This window comes from Gymnodraco acuticeps, unplaced genomic scaffold (assembly GCF_902827175.1).
Source record: "Gymnodraco acuticeps unplaced genomic scaffold, fGymAcu1.1, whole genome shotgun sequence".
NCBI lineage: Eukaryota > Metazoa > Chordata > Actinopteri > Perciformes > Bathydraconidae > Gymnodraco > Gymnodraco acuticeps.
Window position 1 is genome coordinate 36,319 of NW_022991940.1, and position 19,617 is coordinate 55,935.

The 19,617-nt window shown below is 40.4% G+C and overlaps 1 protein-coding gene across 4 annotated transcripts in view; it reads left to right on the top strand.

The window, feature by feature from the left end:
- Positions 1–412: 412 nt before the first annotated feature.
- LOC117535833 (rho family-interacting cell polarization regulator 1-like) overlaps positions 413–19,617 on the top strand; it is a 144,421-nt gene continuing 125,216 nt past the window's right edge. For 3 of the 4 annotated variants that reach the window (XM_034200429.1, XM_034200427.1, XM_034200430.1), the window contains exon 1: positions 433–637. The gene's annotated coding sequence lies outside the window, so the exon portion shown is untranslated. Of the gene's footprint in view, positions 638–19,617 lie in introns of all 4 variants that reach the window. The other variant, XM_034200428.1, reaches the window with a different exon arrangement.

Here is a 19,617-nt window from a genome sequence, read left to right on the forward strand (position 1 = left end):
AAAAAAACTAAATTGGGTTAAAATTATTGTAATGTTTCTGATCAGCACATGCATGATTTTTGGTCATTTTATCAAAAGTTAGCCAGGGAGATTATTTATTTTTAGTTGATGACAATGCACATTTATTATATTTTAACATTGTTTAGGCTTTTATATTTATCTATATACACACTTATATTAAAAACAAAAAATATATTTCTAAACAGCTCTTAAAGCTTTAATCAAATACGAAATGTGATTTATAAATAAATGTTCTCAACAAATTGAAAATCAGTCACTTTATCAAAAATATCAATCAATTAAATCACCGAGCCTACAGTGAACTGCATGTGAGTAGTTGGTGATGACCGGATGTATAGTGGTAGTCGACCAAGCGATATTTTATTTTGAAAGTGTCGACCGGAAGTGTTGACATTACTTGCTGAGAGCTTGATGCTGATTAAGTGAACGCTGCAGTTCACAGAAGAAAGCTGCTCAGTGAGCGGAGATAGTGGATGTTTTTACCTGACAGGACGCTGTTAATATAATGGACTGAGAGAGAGGCTGTGCTCGGAACAACACTCAGCAGCTCTTCTTCTTCTCCAGTTAAAGAACGATTTGTGTGTGAGGAGAGGAGCCAGAACACCGCAGCAAACATGTAAGTTACCTTGATTTAAATGTTTACGTGCTCATACATAACTAGCTATTACGCCACAATGTTTATCTGCTCTGGGTCAGTCGGAGTTTACCTCCTATTCCTGGTTGGGGGGCTTAGCTCTTACGTTAGCCCGGGACATCTTCAGTGTTTGTGCCGCTGCAGTCCGTCCCGGGCTCTGCTGTGCTGGATATGGAGGCAGAACCGTGCCAAACCCCGTTCACAAATCTCTTCATTCTGCACCACGTGAGAGCTGTAGTCACAGTGTAGAGCTGTCTATAAAATGTCACCTGGTCAGTTTGCTTGGTGAAGGACATTCAGCAACGTTTTTACAACCAAACAGGCAATAACAGTGAGTGTTTGGGTCGCCCATACATGCACGTTTGCATAGAAACAGGTTTCAATTATGTATGCTGAAAATACCTCAAGTTATCATAAGGTATCACATAAATGTGTCTCATGATTGGCGTATATGTCAAATTGGAATTGTAAAAGTGTGTTTGTGCCTTTTTGTTTATGAGAGAGTGCTTGCTCTAAACTGGGAAGTGGGTAAAGCTTTACATGACAGATTGTGTGTGTTTGTTTGTGAATTATGTCATTTTTAGTTTTTAACATTTATTATAATAGCTTATATTGATTATATATTTTTTTAAATAAATCCGAATGTGAGATTGCTTTTACAACTTAAAAAAAAAGGATAAATCCAAGGCTTCTTCTTCACTCACAAAAGCCTTGCATTGAATTTCATATTCTAAGTAGCAACAACAAACCAAACATCTATCATTGTAATCAATATGAAAATTAATTCATTTTGTCCATCTAAACAAGTGGTCTGTCTTCTTACCAATATGTCCCTGTCTGAAGCAAACTTGTACTATTGTTAAGGCCGACTCAAAACACGTATGTCCTTCATCTTCAAGTTAATTTAGTCTAAAGCAAGTAATAAGACACAAGTCAACATTAATTTCTGACAATAAACAAGAATTTATTGAACCTCAACAAATTTACATTAAATGATCAACAGTATTTCAAGTATTTGTCCATCCTTGAGGCTACTGTAAAGAATGAAACCTGAAGTCTGACCTGGCAGGACTAGTTAGGGCTATTTGTTACATTTCTTACACTTTAGAGTTGCCTTTGGGGTGTTCTATGTGCAGTTTAAATTCAGTAAATTCACAGACTCATTAAGTCACAACTACAGTCACTGGTGGCCTGTTTAACTTGATGATGCCGCTTATTTCCTTTTCAAATAAATGTAAACAAAAAGTTGTTTCATTGATTTCAAGAGTTTGTGATGAATTGCCGTTACAAGATGCAATAGCCCAAAGTGATTTGTGGTAATAAAGTGGTGCAGGAATAAGTTAGCATTTTAGCACTTCCGGTTACCTCGTCTTGAAGTCAATGGTTTCTTGAGCGTGTATTTGGTTAAATGCCTGAAATAAGGTCTGCAGTTAACACAATCTTAAGAGTTTTTCATGTTATATTTTTTTAAATAAAGTATGTCAGTAAACACAACTCCACAGTGGCAAAGCCCCGGGGGTGGATGAGATCCGCCCAGAAATGCTGAAGGCTCTGGGTGTTGAGGGACTGTCATGGTTGACACGTCTCATCAACGTTGCGTGGAAGTCGGAAACAGTACCGAAGGAATGGCAGACCGGGGTGGTGGTTCCCCTTTTCAAAAAGAGGGGTCAGAGGGTGTGTGCCAATTACAGAGGCATCACACTACTCAGCCTCCCCGGGAAAGTTTACTGTAAGGCAGTGTTTCTCAAACTTTTTCATACCAAGGACCACTTAACCAATAAAAAAACACTCGCGGATCACCTAACTCCACAAATATCCCAAAACACATCGTTTTTCTAGAACAGATTATAAATCGCCTGAAAATGGTACAAACAAGTGGCAACATGTGTGACGAAGGTGTTGCCCTGGGCTTTATCATGCAATAGAAACGTAAGCTCGTTTCATTGCGGAGATATTCCCGCGAGAGTGCGGAAAACTTAAATGTATTTATTTATTTCAAATGTGAAATGTTACCAATATACTCACGGACCACTAGGGGGCGCTCACGGACCACCAGTGGTCCGCGGACCACAATTTGAGAAGCACTGCTCAAAGGTACTCGAAAGGAGGGTCAGGCCGATTGTCGAACCTCAGATTGAGGAGGAACAATGCGGATTCCATCCTGGTCGTGGAACGACGGATCAGCTTTTTACTCTCGCAAGGATCCTGGAGGGGGCCTGGGAGTACGCTTATCTGGTCTACATGTGTTTTGTAGACTTGGAGAAGGCGTATTACCGAGTTCCCAGTTACTGTGGGAGGTGCTGCGGGAGTATGGGGTGAGGGGGTCTCTACTCAGGGCCATCCAATCTCTGTACTCCCAAAGCGAGAGCTGTGTCCGGGTCCTCGGCAGTAAGTCGGACTCATTTCCGGTGAAGGTTGGCCTCCGCCAGGGCTGCGCTTTGTCACCAATCCTGTTTGTAATATACATGGATCAGATTTCGAGGCGTAGTCGTGGGGGAGGGGGTCTGCAGTTCGGTGGACTAAGGATTGCACCACTGCTTTTTGCAGATGATGTGGTTCTAATGGCTTCATCGGTCTGCGACCTTCAGCACTCACTGGATCGGTTCGCAACCGAGTGTGAAGCGGCTGGGATGAGGATCAGCACCTCCAAATCTGAGGTCATGGTTCTCAGCAGGAAACCGATGGACTGTCTACTCCAAGTAGGGAATGAGTCCTTACCCCAAGTGAAGGAGTTCAAGTATCTCGGGGTCTTGTTCTTGAGTGAGGGAACAATGGAGCGTGAGATGGGCCGGAGAATCCGAGCAGCGGGAGCGGTACAGCAGTCGCTTTACCGCACCGTTGTGACGAAAAGGGAGCTGAGCCAGAAGGCAAAGCTCTCTGTCTTCCGGGCCATTTTCGTTCCTATCCTCACCTATGGTCATGAAGGATGGGTCATGACCGAAAGAACGAGATCGCGGATACAAGCGGCCGAGATGGGTTTTCTCCGCAGGGTGGCTGGTGTCTCCCTTAGGGATAAGGTGAGAAGTTCAGTCATCCGGGAGGGACTCGGAGTTGAACCGCTGCTCCTTCGCGTCGAAAGGAGCCAGTTGAGGTGGTTCGGGCACCTAGTTAGGATGCCACCCTAGGGAGGTGTTCCAGGCACGTCCAGCTGGGAAGAGACCAAGGAGTAGACCTAGGACCAGGTGGAGGGATTATATCTCTTTGCTGGCTTGGGAGCGCCTTGGGATCCCCCAGTCAGAGCTGGTTGATGTGGCCAGGGAAAAGAAAGTTTGGGGCTTTCTGCTGGAACTGCTACCCCCGCGACCCGACCACGGATAAGCGGGAGAAGATGGATGGATGGATGGATGGATGGATGGATGGATGGATGGATGGATGGATGGATGTCAGTAAACACCTCACTGGTGAATGTCTGAAGCTTCTGATTGTCACAAAAACAGCGGATGCTAACAAGTGGCTAAATGAGGCTACTAAAGCTCACCACGGCAAACATTAGCCTCCTTTAACTTAGTGGTGGTGAAGTAATTTGACTGACAGCATTCTTGGCATAGCTTTGAAATTCAGCGCATAGTGTTGTATTTCTCTGCCTTTACTGTGATGCCCCATATTGTACTCCAAATGTTGCTGTAATCAGGGTTCGTACGGGTGCTTGAAATCCTTGAAAATGCTTGAAATTTGACGTGGTGTTTTCAAGGTTGGGAAAGTGCTTGAATTTTGGGAATGGTGCTTGAAATTGAGATAAAGTGCTTGAAAATGTAAATGCTTTACTTTTACAATAAATGTCTGTCTGACTGAATAGTTCGCTTTTTAGATTAAAAGAAAATAATTGCTTCGCTTCTACATAAAACAGCTCCGCTGCGACCTTCCCGCGCTATGCGCGCGACCTGCAAGTGTTTGTGTTACGTGTGACCTGGGCATTCTGATGAGAGTGATAGATGACTGTGTGCCAGGAGGTTGCCGTTTCAACGAGCATTGGCTAGCAGAAGACAAATAAATACAAGCCATGGCTAAGACGAGGGTCAAGCCCACGAGTAGCCTCCTGCAAAGTTTGCAAACATAACGATGCAAGAGTCTGCGCTGACGAGCCACATGAAAGGTACGCCGTAGTAGAGCATTTTAGATTAGGCTAACGTTGCATGTTACGTTTGTTTAAGCTAACGTTAGCGAGCTGAATAGCGAACTCGATTGAGGGATAATAATAATTGCAGGGGATAAACGAGCCGGTTTTTAGTTTTTTTGCGGAGGGATCTAGATCGGCTTGAAGGCACATTATGCAATGTGCACATTATCCCGCTTATTACACGGCCACATTCTCAACAAAGTAACGACATGACTCCCAATATTAATTTAAATGCTTTTATGGATTTAGAAAATGATTTTATTGATTTAAGTCCGTTGTTACCCTTTGAACTAACGTAGCAACGGCAGGAACTGCTTCGATAGTGTTTTTGAGGAGCTTTTTGATTACAGATTTGAAAACATCGTTGCTTGCTTTAAAAGTAGCACAATTCATGATGTCAAACCTTGGAAAGTATCTAGATATCCCTGCCCTAATGACTAAGTAACTGGCAACTGAATATGTGTCGCCGTTTGATGTCTATGTCTGGACCGCTGCGTAAAAAGGAGGGTTTCTGCCCCATTACTTCTCTTCTTACTTCTATAAGAATAAAACACGGAGGACGGAGATCTCTTTTGCTCCCCCTCTTCTGACAGCCCAGCAGCTGATCTCAGAGCATGCTCCCCTCTCCTGCAGGGGGGCGTGGTCAGCTGCAGCTCACAGAATCAGCCCCCTGCAAAAACAGCGCTGGAAAGAGCAAATAGAGCTAAATGAGGCATGGCTAAAATGCAGGATCTTTTTGGTCTATATAGTCTTCTATTTTTTTTTTATATAAAAAAACTATATTTATATACTTTATAGGTCGATATAGTAGCCCCTTTTCTTTTAAATAGTTTTTATAGGTGTTGCTATTTGTTTTGTGTAGCGTGGTTCTACAAGCAAGTCAATGCATTCATTGGGTGGTATCAGAGAGTTACACGGGTCTGTAAATGCAATGAAAACAATTGGCCACAGCAAATCATTTATATTAAACATGTAATTTTTACTTTTGAATACTTCAGTACAAAGGATGTATTGAATAATTTAAGTGATATATGTGTATACATATAAATCATTAGTCAAAACAGGGCTACATTTGATTTAATTAAAAGGTATAATATGTGGTAAACTGAAGAGCCGTTTGGGAGCCGAAAGTGCCGGCTCTTCTTGGTGAGGCGAGCCAAATGATCCGGCTCACCAAGAAGAGCCGGAATTCCCATCACTAGTGTTCAGAGGATGAAGCACTCACGGCATTTCGTGTTATAGTCACGAAATATAATCTATTGATTCGACACAGAGCGATTTTGAAAGCAATGTATTTCTACTGGTAGTATGTTTCGTACCTAAACCAAATGTAACTTGCTCTATCGAAATCAGTCACATTGACCCGAAGACACATTTTCGTTTGTATTACTGGTCTGGGGGAAGCTCGCGAGTGTGTGTGTGTATTTTTGCGTTTGTGTACCGGGGAAACACTCATAAGAAACACCGGCTGTTGTTATGCTTGCTGTGATGTTACATTAGTCCGTTCTCTGCTTGTAATTATGCCATTACAAGCTTCAACGTTGTATTTATCATCTGAATTTGCCGAAACAAGTTTAATATTCTGAAAGCCAATACTTTGTTTATTTGATAACAGATGAAAACAAACTGTCTTTTATATAAAATTGAAGTATTACTACATTTTGCTTTAATCCCATGTAATTGTAGAATGAACACAGTCTTCCTTTGAAGATGTATAAGTCAGGTGTCTTGAGTAGTCAAAATTACCTTGTGGATTTACTCCAGGTGGAACTAAAGTCTGATTTAACACTTGGTTATATTTCACATCATTCATCCACATCTGTAAAGTAACTGAAGGTATTTAATACATGTAGTGGAGGAAAAGTACACCATTTACCTCTGACTTATGTTCACTTCCAACATAAAAGTACCTCAAAAATAGTAATCAATAATGTATTGAAAAGTTATTTGGCTGATTGTTTTATATTGGCTCAGACAGGTTATATGGGATGCCCAGTCTACGTACAGGTCACTCCTTTTGAAATATTAAACTTAGTTTTCTTTTCTTTAATTTTTCATCCTCGTGTAGAATGCTATCACGAAACACACATTTGGTTGTTTATAGCATAAAGAACATCTGATTTAATGTGAGGTAGGGAAATAATCATTTGAGTATGTGTATATAAATGTAATTTACAACAGCTGTAAGCTGCTTGAAAAGCTGGAAAATGCACCTTGAAAATGCTTGAAAAGTGCTTGAATTTGACTTTGGAAAAGGTGTAAGAACCCTGTGTAATAGGTGACAAAATCTGTCTCAGGCTGACTGTGGGAATGTTCCTGTGATACCACATACATGCGCTCTGTGTTGCTTTCCCAGAGCCAAGTGAACAGTAAGTCCATTGTGCCATGCAGGGCTCTCAGCCATAATTCAGCTAATAATCAGGTCTGAGCTAACTAGCTGCATGAAACAGATCCAGAGCAGAGGGCAGACACTGTTCTCACTCACCTGATTTCATTCAACATGTATTGTATTGTTCCATGAAGCAAAATGTAAAATCATGGATTGCTGTGCTCATGTTCAACCTTTTTTCTGCTTATAGTTAGACATGCTTAGTGCATATTACATGTTCAGGTGTTTTTAAAAAAAAATGTTTAGCTCTATTGCAATAAAAATGTTAGACAAGCTGACATATCCATGCGTCTTGTCATCGTTGTACTCTGCTTGAAGGTACATTGCTAGCATACTTGTTCAACCCCACAGCTAGTGATTCAGTGAGAGGATGAACTCAGAATGCAGCAGTCCTTGATTTGAAGTTCCAAATTCACAGTTCCTTTTTGGTACAGAAAATGATTGCAACAAAAAGTGAGGATAAATAGTACACATCCCAATACAAAAAAAAGTCAATAGCACCTCCGAAACCGAATCAAGCTAACACTTTTATCCAAAGTGATCTACAATAAGTGCAATAAATGAAGATACAAACTCAGAACAGCAAGAAACATGCAGGTACATAGCTTCATCCAATCGTTGTTAGCGCTTAAGTACTATTTGTTGTTGTGTTTATTGGTCAACATGCAGTGGAAACAGGTGGATTTTCAGCATGCGATAGAGGACGTGTAGACTTGTTTTGTCCTGATATCAATATGGAGTTGGATCCACCCTTTCTTAAGCCAGGATACCAATCAATTAACATATCTATAACTAAGCCAAGTCAAACTGTTTCCCGAAAAGCAGACTCCTCTTTCTATTGAAGTCGTTCATGAAGCCTTAGATCCTAAAAAACCGGCTGGTCCGGACAATGTAGAACCTTTCTTTTTAAAGATAGCTGCAGATTTTATTGCACCACCTCTTACTTCTTTCCAAAAAATATGGAAGTCAGCTTATGTCCTGCCTTTACTAAAAGGTGGGCATGCTACTTTATTAAATAATTATAGGCCCATCTCTAATGGCGCGTTTCCACTGCAGCGGGTAGCTCGCTTTAAGCGTGTTTTTGGTTGCGTTTCCACTTGGCCTAGTTTTGGCCCGGGGCTACTTTTTCACCTTTTTTCTGGCCCAACTAAAATCGTGGTTCTAGGGCCAGGAACAACCTGGCTGAGTCGGGCTGAGTATGCTAAACTAGAGAGAGAATCGCTGGCAAGGGAGCTACAACTACAACAAGATGAACATATTTGACCGTGATTTAATTGCAATACACGTTTCAAAATGATGCCGAAGTAACAACATACTGATACCGGTTAGTAAAAACCATGAATTAATGCTTTGACAAGTCTGCAGACAGACAGCAGGCGAAAAAGCCTTTTAAAATGCGTGTTTTCTAAATGTAGCTTGGCTAAGCTAATGTTATATATGCTCCGACCGTCCACACTCACAACAACGGCCTATACAGACATAAATAAACCAGCGACTGTATTCGCCATAACACAGGCAGTCTGTGGTTTGTACTTGTTTAACTTTTGTCTAGTTTCTGAACAGATATGAGGAGCTGTGAGCTCTCAGTGCTAAGAGCTAACGGCTGTGTTGTTTTTCTGGGGCTCTCATTGAAGATGACGTCACGGCTCCGCCTACACTGCGTTACTATAGTAACTGCCCCAGTTCCTAAACTGTAATGGAAGCGCAGCATTAAAGTGAGCCGGGCCTAATAAGGCCTAACCAAACCGAGCGAGGCCGAGCGAGGCCTGCAGTAGAAACGCGCCATAAATGGTCAGTTCTGGCCAAGGTCTTGAAAGCCTAGTGAGTGAGTAGGTAAAGGTGTTTTTAAGTAACAATGACCTACTATGTAAACATCAGTCAGGTTTCAGAAAGCAACATAGCACCATCACTGCGACAATGAAAGTGGTGAATGATATTGCTAATATCTTAGACAAAAAGCAGAGTTGTGCAGCTCTGTTTATTGATCTTTCCAAAGCTTTCAATACCGTCGATCATCAAATCTTGAAGCAGAGGCTGGCCAGTATTGGCATATCCAGCCATGCAGTGGGGTGGTTTGTGAACTACCTCTCTGAAAGGTCCCAATGTGTTCATTTTGATGGGCTCACTTCTGAGTGGTTAAACATTACAAATGGTGTACCACAAGGTTCTGTTTTAGGTCCACTTTTATTCTCCATCTATATCAACAGTTTAAGTCAAAATGTGGATGAAGCAACTTTATATTTTTATGCTGATGATACCGTGATGTATTGTGCAGGTCCCTCCATTAAGGAGGCTGTTGTTAAATTACAGACTGTTTTTAATATTATTCATACGCAGCTCTCTGAGCTTAAGCTTCTTTTAAATGTGGATAACACTAAGGTAATGCTATTTTTAAAAGCCAAAAAGACACCGGACACCACTTTGGATATTGTTACTACGCAAGAAAAAATACTTGAAGTTGTTGCCGGTTATAAATACCTTGGTATCTGGCTTGATGATTGTCTCTCTTTTAAACTTCAGGTCAATAATCTGCCTAGAAAGCTAAGGGTGAAGCTAGGTTTCTTTTTCAGAAACAAGTCCTGTTTCTCGCTTGAGGCCAGCAAAATGCTAGTCTCTGTGACCTTTTTACCTGTGCTGGACTATGGTGATTTGATATATATGAATGCACCTTCCCATTACCTGATCAAGTTAGATGCCGCCTATCACAGTGCGCTGAGATATGTTACAAACTGTAAAGCACTTACTCGTCACTGTACCCTGTATGCCTGGGCAAGTCTGCCATCACTTACTGTTCGGAGACTCAGTCATTGGTACATGTTTATATTAGGGCTGTCAAGTTAACGCGTTAATAACTGGAACCTCTCATACAATAAATTGTGTGTGTGTGTGTGTGTGTGTGTGTGTGTGTGTGTGTGTGTGTGTGTGTGTGTGTGTGTGTGTGTGTGTGTGTGTGTGTGTGTGTGTGTGTGTGTGTGTGTGTGTGTGTGTGTGTGTGTGTGTGTGTGTGTGTGGTGTGTGTGTGTGTGTGTGTGTGTGTGTGTGTGTGTGTGTGTGTGTGTGTGTGTGTGAGAGATGGATCGTTGGAGCTATGTGCAACTCAAGGCATATGCTCGAACGGGAGCTGTCTGGACGCTGCAATCATGTTGCGCGCACTACCCGTGCTGAGTGTGCTGACTTTTCGTACAATGTCCCACTGTCTGGCTTCCTGCATAAAGTCAAGTGCTCGGTGCAGTTGTCGACGAAATGTCGCTCCTCTGTTTTCATTTAAACAGCTCCTTATATCCGTTAGCGCAGCTAGCTAGCACCAGATGCTAACAACAACAACAACAACAACAATACACGTAAGGTCTCTCTCTCGCGCCACACATACACACCCTCCCGGTCCTCCCGATGGCCAGTCGGTGCCTGCCAGTGAGCGTTATTAACGCGTTAACTTGACAGCCCTAATTTGATGTCTTATAATTAAATGTGAAAATATCATATGCTTGTTTTAACCACAGATCCTATTTCAGGCATCTAACAAAAAACAAGTAAAGATTTTGCTTTCAAGACGTAGCTTCAGTAACTTTGTTTGCAATACTAGAATATATTTTAGAAGAGACTGCCAGTAATTCCACTGATTCCCATGTGTTGCTCTTCTGACTGGAAACTTGTCAGCTTCAATTTGAGTGCGACTTCATTTTTATAAAACTTAATCCGCACACAGCAAGTGACAGAGTAAAGCAGTTCTGATGCCCAAAAAGCAACCTGACATGATTAACCCAGTGTTAATTCAGTTTTTTTGGACAGTAGACCCCTGTCCCTCTCTCTTACACATATACATACACACAGGGCTGACCCCTGGCCAACTTGGGGCCCCAAGCGACATTTTGAGATGAGGCCCCCCCCACCAACCGACTGGAGTGAAAACTTTTTTTTTGGAAACATAGTTGGCTAATTTGCAAATATAATTCCTGTTTATTATTATTATTATTATTATTATCAACACAGTTACTTTTTTATACAGTGAGGTAAATGGTAAATGTGCGTATGTGTTTACAGGTGAATACGTCTGCATTTCCTGCCAAATACTAGCCTCAGAAAGATTAAAATATAATTAATGCAAATAAACTACTCCTACTAATAATAATAATAATCATAATCATAATCAATTCAATAATATAGATACTGTATTATTTTATTATAATATAGTTGTAATATAGTCAAGACAAAACATGCTTATGACATGCTCAAAAACTGATATTTCTTAAATCTGTATTCAAATGTAGTTCCCTCTGTCAGCAATGTATCAACAACTACACACACATTTCTATCAGTATTTCTCTGTGTTGTGGTTGACATGATGATGACTGTTAGGAGTTAAGGGGAGAGGCTGAGCATCACCATGAAATGTGCAAATTGACATACAATTGAATAAAAGGGGAAAAAATGCTCCATGTTTTTTAGGCTGTATACTTTAACTGTTATGTAAGCCAACTAGACAGACAGTGTATCACTCTTCCTCCTGTACATTAGCAGATAAAAGGCATAACATACTTGAATGAATGTTAAATAAAGAATGCTGGAAATAACTGCATCTCCATTAGCCTATATGCTATGCAGGGACTGCCTTCTTCATGTCGTGAATTGCAGCTGATGTTTTAATATGGCAATTGGCAAAAGTTTGACATTTGACTAATAAAACATTCACAAGTTGTACATTTGACTCATACAATAACCCACCTTCGAGTGATGCTCTAGTTTCTTCATGTTTTATTTTTTTCCCTCTTGCTTGCGCCAGACTGAAACTGTCTTTTCACCGACATCTCTTCACCTGCACTAGTGGCCGTATCAAAGCCGTGATTGGTCATATGTTGATTCATTGCAACGGTGTCGGGTTACAGACGTGCTCCCCTTGTCACCTCTCACTCTCGCGTGTCAGCAGGGGGTGCACGGAGAACTGTGCACAGCAGCTGAGGCCCACTGGGCAAGGCGGGGCCCCATGCAGCCTGCGTGATTGGCCTGTAGGGAGGGGCGGCCCTGTATATACACACACATGTACACATACACAAACACACACACACACACACACACACACACACACTAGGGATGCTCCGATCGGTGCTCTCTATAAAGGCCGATCAGGAGAGCCGATCACATGACGTAAAATACATGACACTTTTCTCTGTGCGCGGAAAACAAGCTCGCCAAAATGGCTTCACCGGTCTGGCAGTATTTTAAGGTGTCTGAAAAAGACAATAAAATAGCGGTATGCAACATGTGTGAAGCAGAAATCCTGCAGCTCCGCCCGCTGTGACGGACCGCTGAGCGGAGCAAAACACAAACTAAGAGTTAGACCTAGCTAGGGATGGGTATCGAGAACCGGTACTAAGTCAGTACCAATACCTGATTGGACGGTATTGGTATACCTTTAAGCCGCTGGACAAACGGTGCTGCTGAGTACCACTCTGATTGGCCACTGTGAATGTCACTCGTCATCTCTCCTAACAGTGCTCTTATTATTGTGAGACTCCCAGGGGGCAGACCATAGGGGCAGACGCAACATCTTGCTAGAAACAGCGTCTCGAGGCTTCTTAATCTGGGTCCTTTTTTTTTTCACGACACTGTGTCTCAGGGGATCTTAATATTTAAGAACCTATTAATGTGTTATACCAGATTAACAGGAATAATCTCAGCTAACTGACGATACACATTTTTTTACCAAAACAAAACACAAGTCTCATAAGAAGCATCTAAATGACCCCTGAGCGAAAAATGCTAACCTATTACTGCACCGATAATCACTCCTAGCTCCCTTATTACTTATCCTAGGTGCACATCCAACACTAGCATGCGCAGAGACGATACCTTTTTTTTTAACATGAGTGTGTGCGGGACGATTTCCCTTGGATTCTATTGACTCTAACGGTCCAGCGCCATATAGATAGAAGAGTTACAACATCTCCGTTCACTCCAATGGACCAGTTTTTTTTACAGCAATGGCGGATCGTGGAGCTCTCAATAGTTCCCCGGAAGTTAGCTTGCCGCTGACTTGCGGGGCTATCTGCGGCTAGCAGCACAGTAGAGTTGCAGCATACCGTTCGTGTTGGACTTTGAAAGGTAAGAAGACGTACATATAGATGTATATTGCGGATATTATCAGCACATCTGAGTCAAATTAACATGTGTATTAAAGGATGTTAGTGGATTCCGTGAAGATTATCCCTAAATCAGTAGATTTAGGGAACGTTTACAGATAACAGATTAGGCTAGGATTCCGGATAACGTTAGCAACACACGTTAACCACGAACAGCCTATTAATCCGTTCTCTTAATTTTATTTCAACCCAACGTTGTGGAAATAGAGAAAAGGGGCTTCTTAACGTGCTTTTATCCGGGGTGGAGGGAGTTACATATTAGTTAAATATAACATTGGGGCGTGTGATTGTAGTGGGTGGAGGTGGTGAAATGAGGATATCCATTTTGGAGTTCAAGCTAGTATAATATAGTTCACGTTACACAATAATAAGGAAGAGAGCTATTGTTGTGATACATCGCTATTGATATGGATTTAGAGTGGATATTTGAGACTTCCAAACAGTAAACAAAAACGTAATTTATGGGTGAGTGTTTTTAGCAGAGCCATCTAATGTCCTTGTGATTCTGTTGATTATTACCTGTCTGTATTATGTTGCAGCTCAGCTGATTTTGGATTGATGGCAAAGGGAGAGGGACTTAAGTGAGAGTGAAAACACAAGGTAAGTTTAAAATAGGTCAGCAATCTCCCATCCTATAGGTTGCTAGATGTATCTAACCCTTTCTCCTGTCTCCCTCTTTCAGCACAAGAACCCCAGGGGGATTCAATGGAGCCTGAAGACCTGCAATGAGACCCTCACCCTGCGCCTGAGTCTCAACTCCCAGAGTTTTGCAAGCCTCTCCCTGTTCCTTATTTTGATTAAACAGACGTTATGATTACCTCACATATGTTGTTGTTGCTGTTGTTGTCTTTTGTGATAGTTAAATTGCTCCTGCTGACTTGAGCCAGCCATTCTTTCTTCCTCTCTGTGTCAGTGGGGAAACTTTACATGTGTACTCCTTTCTCTGAGCGATTGGAGCATCCCCCGGCAGCACAGCAAACCATGGGGGAGACTATATGCCAGGACAACACAGAGGAAAAGGCACAGACAAACTGCATGATATGCTATTCAATGTTTATTGAATTCCATTTATTTACAATGGATGTTCCTAAAACAACACATTTAACATCATCCTCATCATGCTGCTGCTAGTCCTTTGATAGTCACCTGTCGGTCTCCTGTCCTTTCTGAAAGTCATAAAGATGACATTAGTCATTTAGATTACTTATGTCCTCAATTACCATGGGATTACTGAAACCACCATGAATTAAAGAAATGGTAGAAATGTATCTAATCAGAATTTTGAAACCTTCCTTCCCTCCCTCTAAATATATCAATAAACATTAGGATGTGATGCTCCTGACTACCATACAAGTTTAAGAAGATAATATTTGTTTTAAAGAATTCAAAGCAATAAACAACAGGCTCTTTAACCAAGGCAACGTTAGCCTAACATGTATATGTTAACAGGTAAGATAGCTGTTCACACTGTATATTTTTCTACTTTTTGTAATGCTATTTTATTTGTATTTAAGATGTTTACATTTTCGATTGTTTAATTATAGTCTTTTAACTGTCTAATGTACAATGCCTTGTCTTTTGCTGCTGCAGCGTAAACATTTCCCCAATTGGTATCAATAAAGTACTTCTTATTTTATCTTAATCCTCAAATATTAGCAAATGTTACTTTAAAAAAACTAAAAAACATTGATGTGACTACATACACATATCTATATGTTGTATAAATATTGCAAATCAAAACCTTTATTGACCACTAATTACCAAAAATTGCATTTCTATCCTGGTATTAATGCATTGAAATCGTGATTCAAATGAACCGCCACGAACTTCCGGAGAACTATTGAGTCTCCTTGAACCACGTGACGATCAAGCATTTTGGACTTCCGTTGTCGCAACTCTTCTATCTATATGGCGCTGTAGTGGTCAGAAAGAGATGTCACATGTCAAAATCGAACAAGGGGGGCCAGAGATATGGAAAATTCACCCAAATGGCCCCAGAAGAGGTTTTTTTTGCTAAATCTGTCTAAAAAAGTCAAATATAACTTGTTTTGCATCAATCTTGATACAGGGTACTTATTATATGTTGTACTTTGGATTCCTAAAGCTTTTAGTCTACTAACCCATCATCCAAGGTTAGTTTTCACTATAAATACAACATATTTTTTGGACGGACACTATAATTTACAGTTTTTTACCATGTTCAATCTGAATTTTCTTTAAAATAAAAAACATCTATATTGATTCTGACTTTTCTACATCCAACTCACAGGTTTATCATTACTTTGAGAAAAAAGATTATTAATTTAACCCTTTTAGAAGGGAAGATATGGTATTTGTTCAGGGAATGTCATTTTCGAGCCTGAGACCTGAAAAACAGGCTCGGGGTTTAACAGGTTAAAGTGCACCTATCATGCTATTTTTAGGCAATAGCATAGGTCTCAGATATATAAAAAACATGTCTATGAAGTGTTTTGCTCAAAATACCAAACAGATCACCCATTCTAGCCATGCCTCATATCCCTCTATTTCACTTCCTGTTTCAAAAGTGCTGATTTGAGGTATAAAGCTTTAAAAAAAAAAAAAGAATTGATAAAAAAAGGGAGGGGGTTGAGCTCATGTGGGAGATTCTACCGGCAAATATTGTGGTGATGAAACGCCATATCATGGATGATCAAGGATTATTTCTGAAACAGTATGGAACTCAAAGGCTTTTTCTCTTACCGGTTATATCACAAGGTGAGTTCCTTTTTATTTCCTGCTTATTCACACACGCTCTGTGCAGTACAGGTTAGCTCCGAGTGTTAGCGATGCTAATGTAAACATGCACCGACCATATTACGTCCAAAACAGTCAGGCATTGTTTCTGATAGGGCAGGGGGTGTAAAGCCAGCCTACATTTCCGATATTACGTCATATCGGACGCAAATCTGGATCAGCTCCGTTGTAGCCCCGTTTTTAGAGATTTGGGTACGTAGGAGAAGAGAGAGGGTTTTATTTTCTGACGCTTCGTGAGTTCCCTGACACACCGGGGACACATATTTATGTATAAAAGACATCAAAAAGTGCATTTTGCATGATAGGTCCCCTTTAACATCCGTATTAATGATGCATACCCACTTAACGGGAATAAACTCAGCTAACAGACGATATTAACCATTTTATCTACACGGAACAGAACAGAAGTCTAACACCAAGAGTCTAAATCAACACTTAGCAAAACGGGCTAACGGGACTAACGACTACTTTAGCACATAACTGGCAAATGCGATATTTTCTACGTCATTTTATCTGTACAAACAACATATCACACAAAAGCTGAGATTCCACAGACTCCATTGGTATAAGTCTCATCACTGTACGACTAAAACTCACTGAACTAGCAGCCAGGAAAGAGCAAGAAAACAACTTCACTTTACGTAGCCATGATGATAAGTCTTACCTTTGCTGTTTTGTGATCAAAAGTTGTGTTCAAGGGCAAAACGGTTAATCCAATGTCTCTGTATTACTTTAAAATGATTACTGATAATCCATCATTACAATTATAAATAATAAACGGATTATAATGGTTAGTCAACCGGAGCTTCCGGTTTAGGAGGTGCACACGCAGCTGAATAATAGTCATGTTTACATGGATTTATGAACTGCCCCTAATTAACGCCCCCTTTCCAGAGACACACTGTCAAAAACACACTCATACCTGCTTGGTATGACATTGAAAAAGTTACATTAAATAATAAATACAAATAAATTACAATAAAATGACTGTTGTTTAATCTTCACATCTTGTAATCATGTCTATAATTTTGAGCATCAAATTATTGAAAAATACCGGTATCGATAAGCGGTATCGGTATCGATAAAATCCTAACAATACCCATCCCTAGACCTAACACACTTAGCTATTTTTATCTACCTCTGGAACTAGCTAAATAAATATGTTTATTCTTCACTGAGACGGATATTTCTCATTTCTCCCGTCTTATTATCCAAAGTTAATGTAAACTTGAATAATGTGCTTCATTTGAATGTAATCATTATGTTGGTTGTTGTTTGTGGAAGTGCATCATGTATTGAAAAATGTATCTGAACTTTTCGATCCGTTACGATTATAAACTGAAGAAATATAAAAATGAGCCCCATTAACTGAGTTTTAAACATCACTTGGAAGATCCCCATAGCCCCCGCACCCACCCGATCAGCCGATACTGATTCCAGCGATCGGCCCCATACCCTATCGGAGCAACACACACACACACACACACACACACACACACACACACACACACACGTATACTTTGTGCTCACAGTCCTCATAATGTTTTTACTTTTGAGGATGTTTTAATTGATTGATTTAATATTTTCATTGAGCATTCACTATGAATGTACATACATTAGGTGGTAGATAACACAGAGAGAGATACTCCCTCAAACTGACAAAACGACAACTTTTACAAAATAAAATCAAAGCGTCCACAGATTACACACAGCGAGGCCAGACAACCAGGCAGGGACATGAAGACATGTATTTTTAAAATAGTGTGTTCCCAATATTTAAACTATATTACATTTTATGTTCTCAAAATGAATCATACGCACGCACTCTGTTTTCCTCTTTGTCCTTTTTTCCGTAAAAATATATTTCACTGTATCGTATAATGTTTTCAGCATACAGTACTTTGGCAATATTGCATGTGATCATGGTCATTTATAATTAGACAGCCAGACAGACAGACTAACCTCATACTGGTCTCCAGCACATAATCTAGCGAATCCAGCCAGCCCTGAAAGACAGACAGAAAGAGATGCAAATCCTTTAGGAAGTTTGAACTAAATGTAAGTATTTAGAAGCTGCTGAATTGGTTCGCATCAAAGGCAGCCATGCACTGAAAAAAGGAAATGTAACAACGTATATTTTAAGTAGCATCTACTTACAGTTAAGAAGTGTTTGTTACTAAAGGCACTTAAAGTGTACCTATCATGCTATATTTGAAAAATATATTGTAGGGCCATACCTATATATACGGAGCCCCTAAAGCAGGGGTGCCCAACCTTTTTTGAACCGAGAGCTACTTTTAAAGTTGCCAGTCTGCCGAGATCTACCAGTCCAAATAGAGAGGCGTAGCCATTACTGACAGCCTATTGCCAGGTAAATACACACTTCTACTTGTATACAACTGACCTTTGTACGATGAATACTTCATAAAATACTGCAGATTCTTTATCTTACCTCTTTCTAATCTACACACATACAAGTATTTAACTGAAGTTACACAACAGTGTTGTTGATACAGAGTTGAAGTTTATTCACACGTCACATACTACAGTGGGTAATGTTTTCAAGAAACATTGAACAGTGCTGCCACATATGACACAGGAAAAAAGAAAAGACACTGAACCCTTTCTTTGCCATTATATAAAAATAGTATAAAAGTATAAATTAGGCTTACTAATAAGACAACTCAGATCTGAAGCTACAGGAATCTGCTGCCAAAGTGCAATAAAAAAGACAAAATGAATAGAATCAAACCCTTTTTTTGTTGCATTTTAGTAGAGTATACAAAGAAATGCCTTTAAAATAGGATGCAAGCAACACTAGTTTCTTAACCTGAATTGATAATAGACTATAATCAATTTAAGTTTGCATTCTTATACCATTTTGTACAATAATTATAATGAATAAGCTTCAAACAAACTAAAACTTACAGCTGATTAATAACTGTATCTAACTTGAGTTTTTATTATATCAAAAACCTGTTGAAATGCTACTGTTATTTTTACTGTCCCCCAAAAGCGCGTCAGCAGCCTCCAGGAATGCTTCTTTCACAACTTTGCCGTCTTTGAAAGACTTCATGACACGATAAGATGCTATGGTAGCAGCCTTGCTCTTGTTGTTGGGCCTGGTGAAAATGAACTGCTGTGCATTTAGCTGTCCTTCCAGGCCCCTCCCCTTTTGGGAGCGTAGGGTAGAAATAGGAGGGAATTCCGTCTCGTGGCGTTTGTGCACTGTTTTGAAATGCCGCTCCTAAATGACCCTTCTTCGATAAAGCCACGCTCGTATTGCAGATGAGACAGATGGACTTTGAATTGGAATAGATAACAAAATAATCATCCTCCCACTCGGAGTGAAAATTATATATTTTGGGATTTTTTGCTTCTGCCATAATTGCGGTCTTGTGTGTGTGTGCGGACTGTCACTCCTGTTGACACGGACAACGTCAGCGAACTAGTGCACTGCCCACTGCCCACCAGCCACGCCCCGACACATGGGATCACGCCGGCCAATCACAGAGCTTTGATGCGTTCAAGTGCATTATTCTGG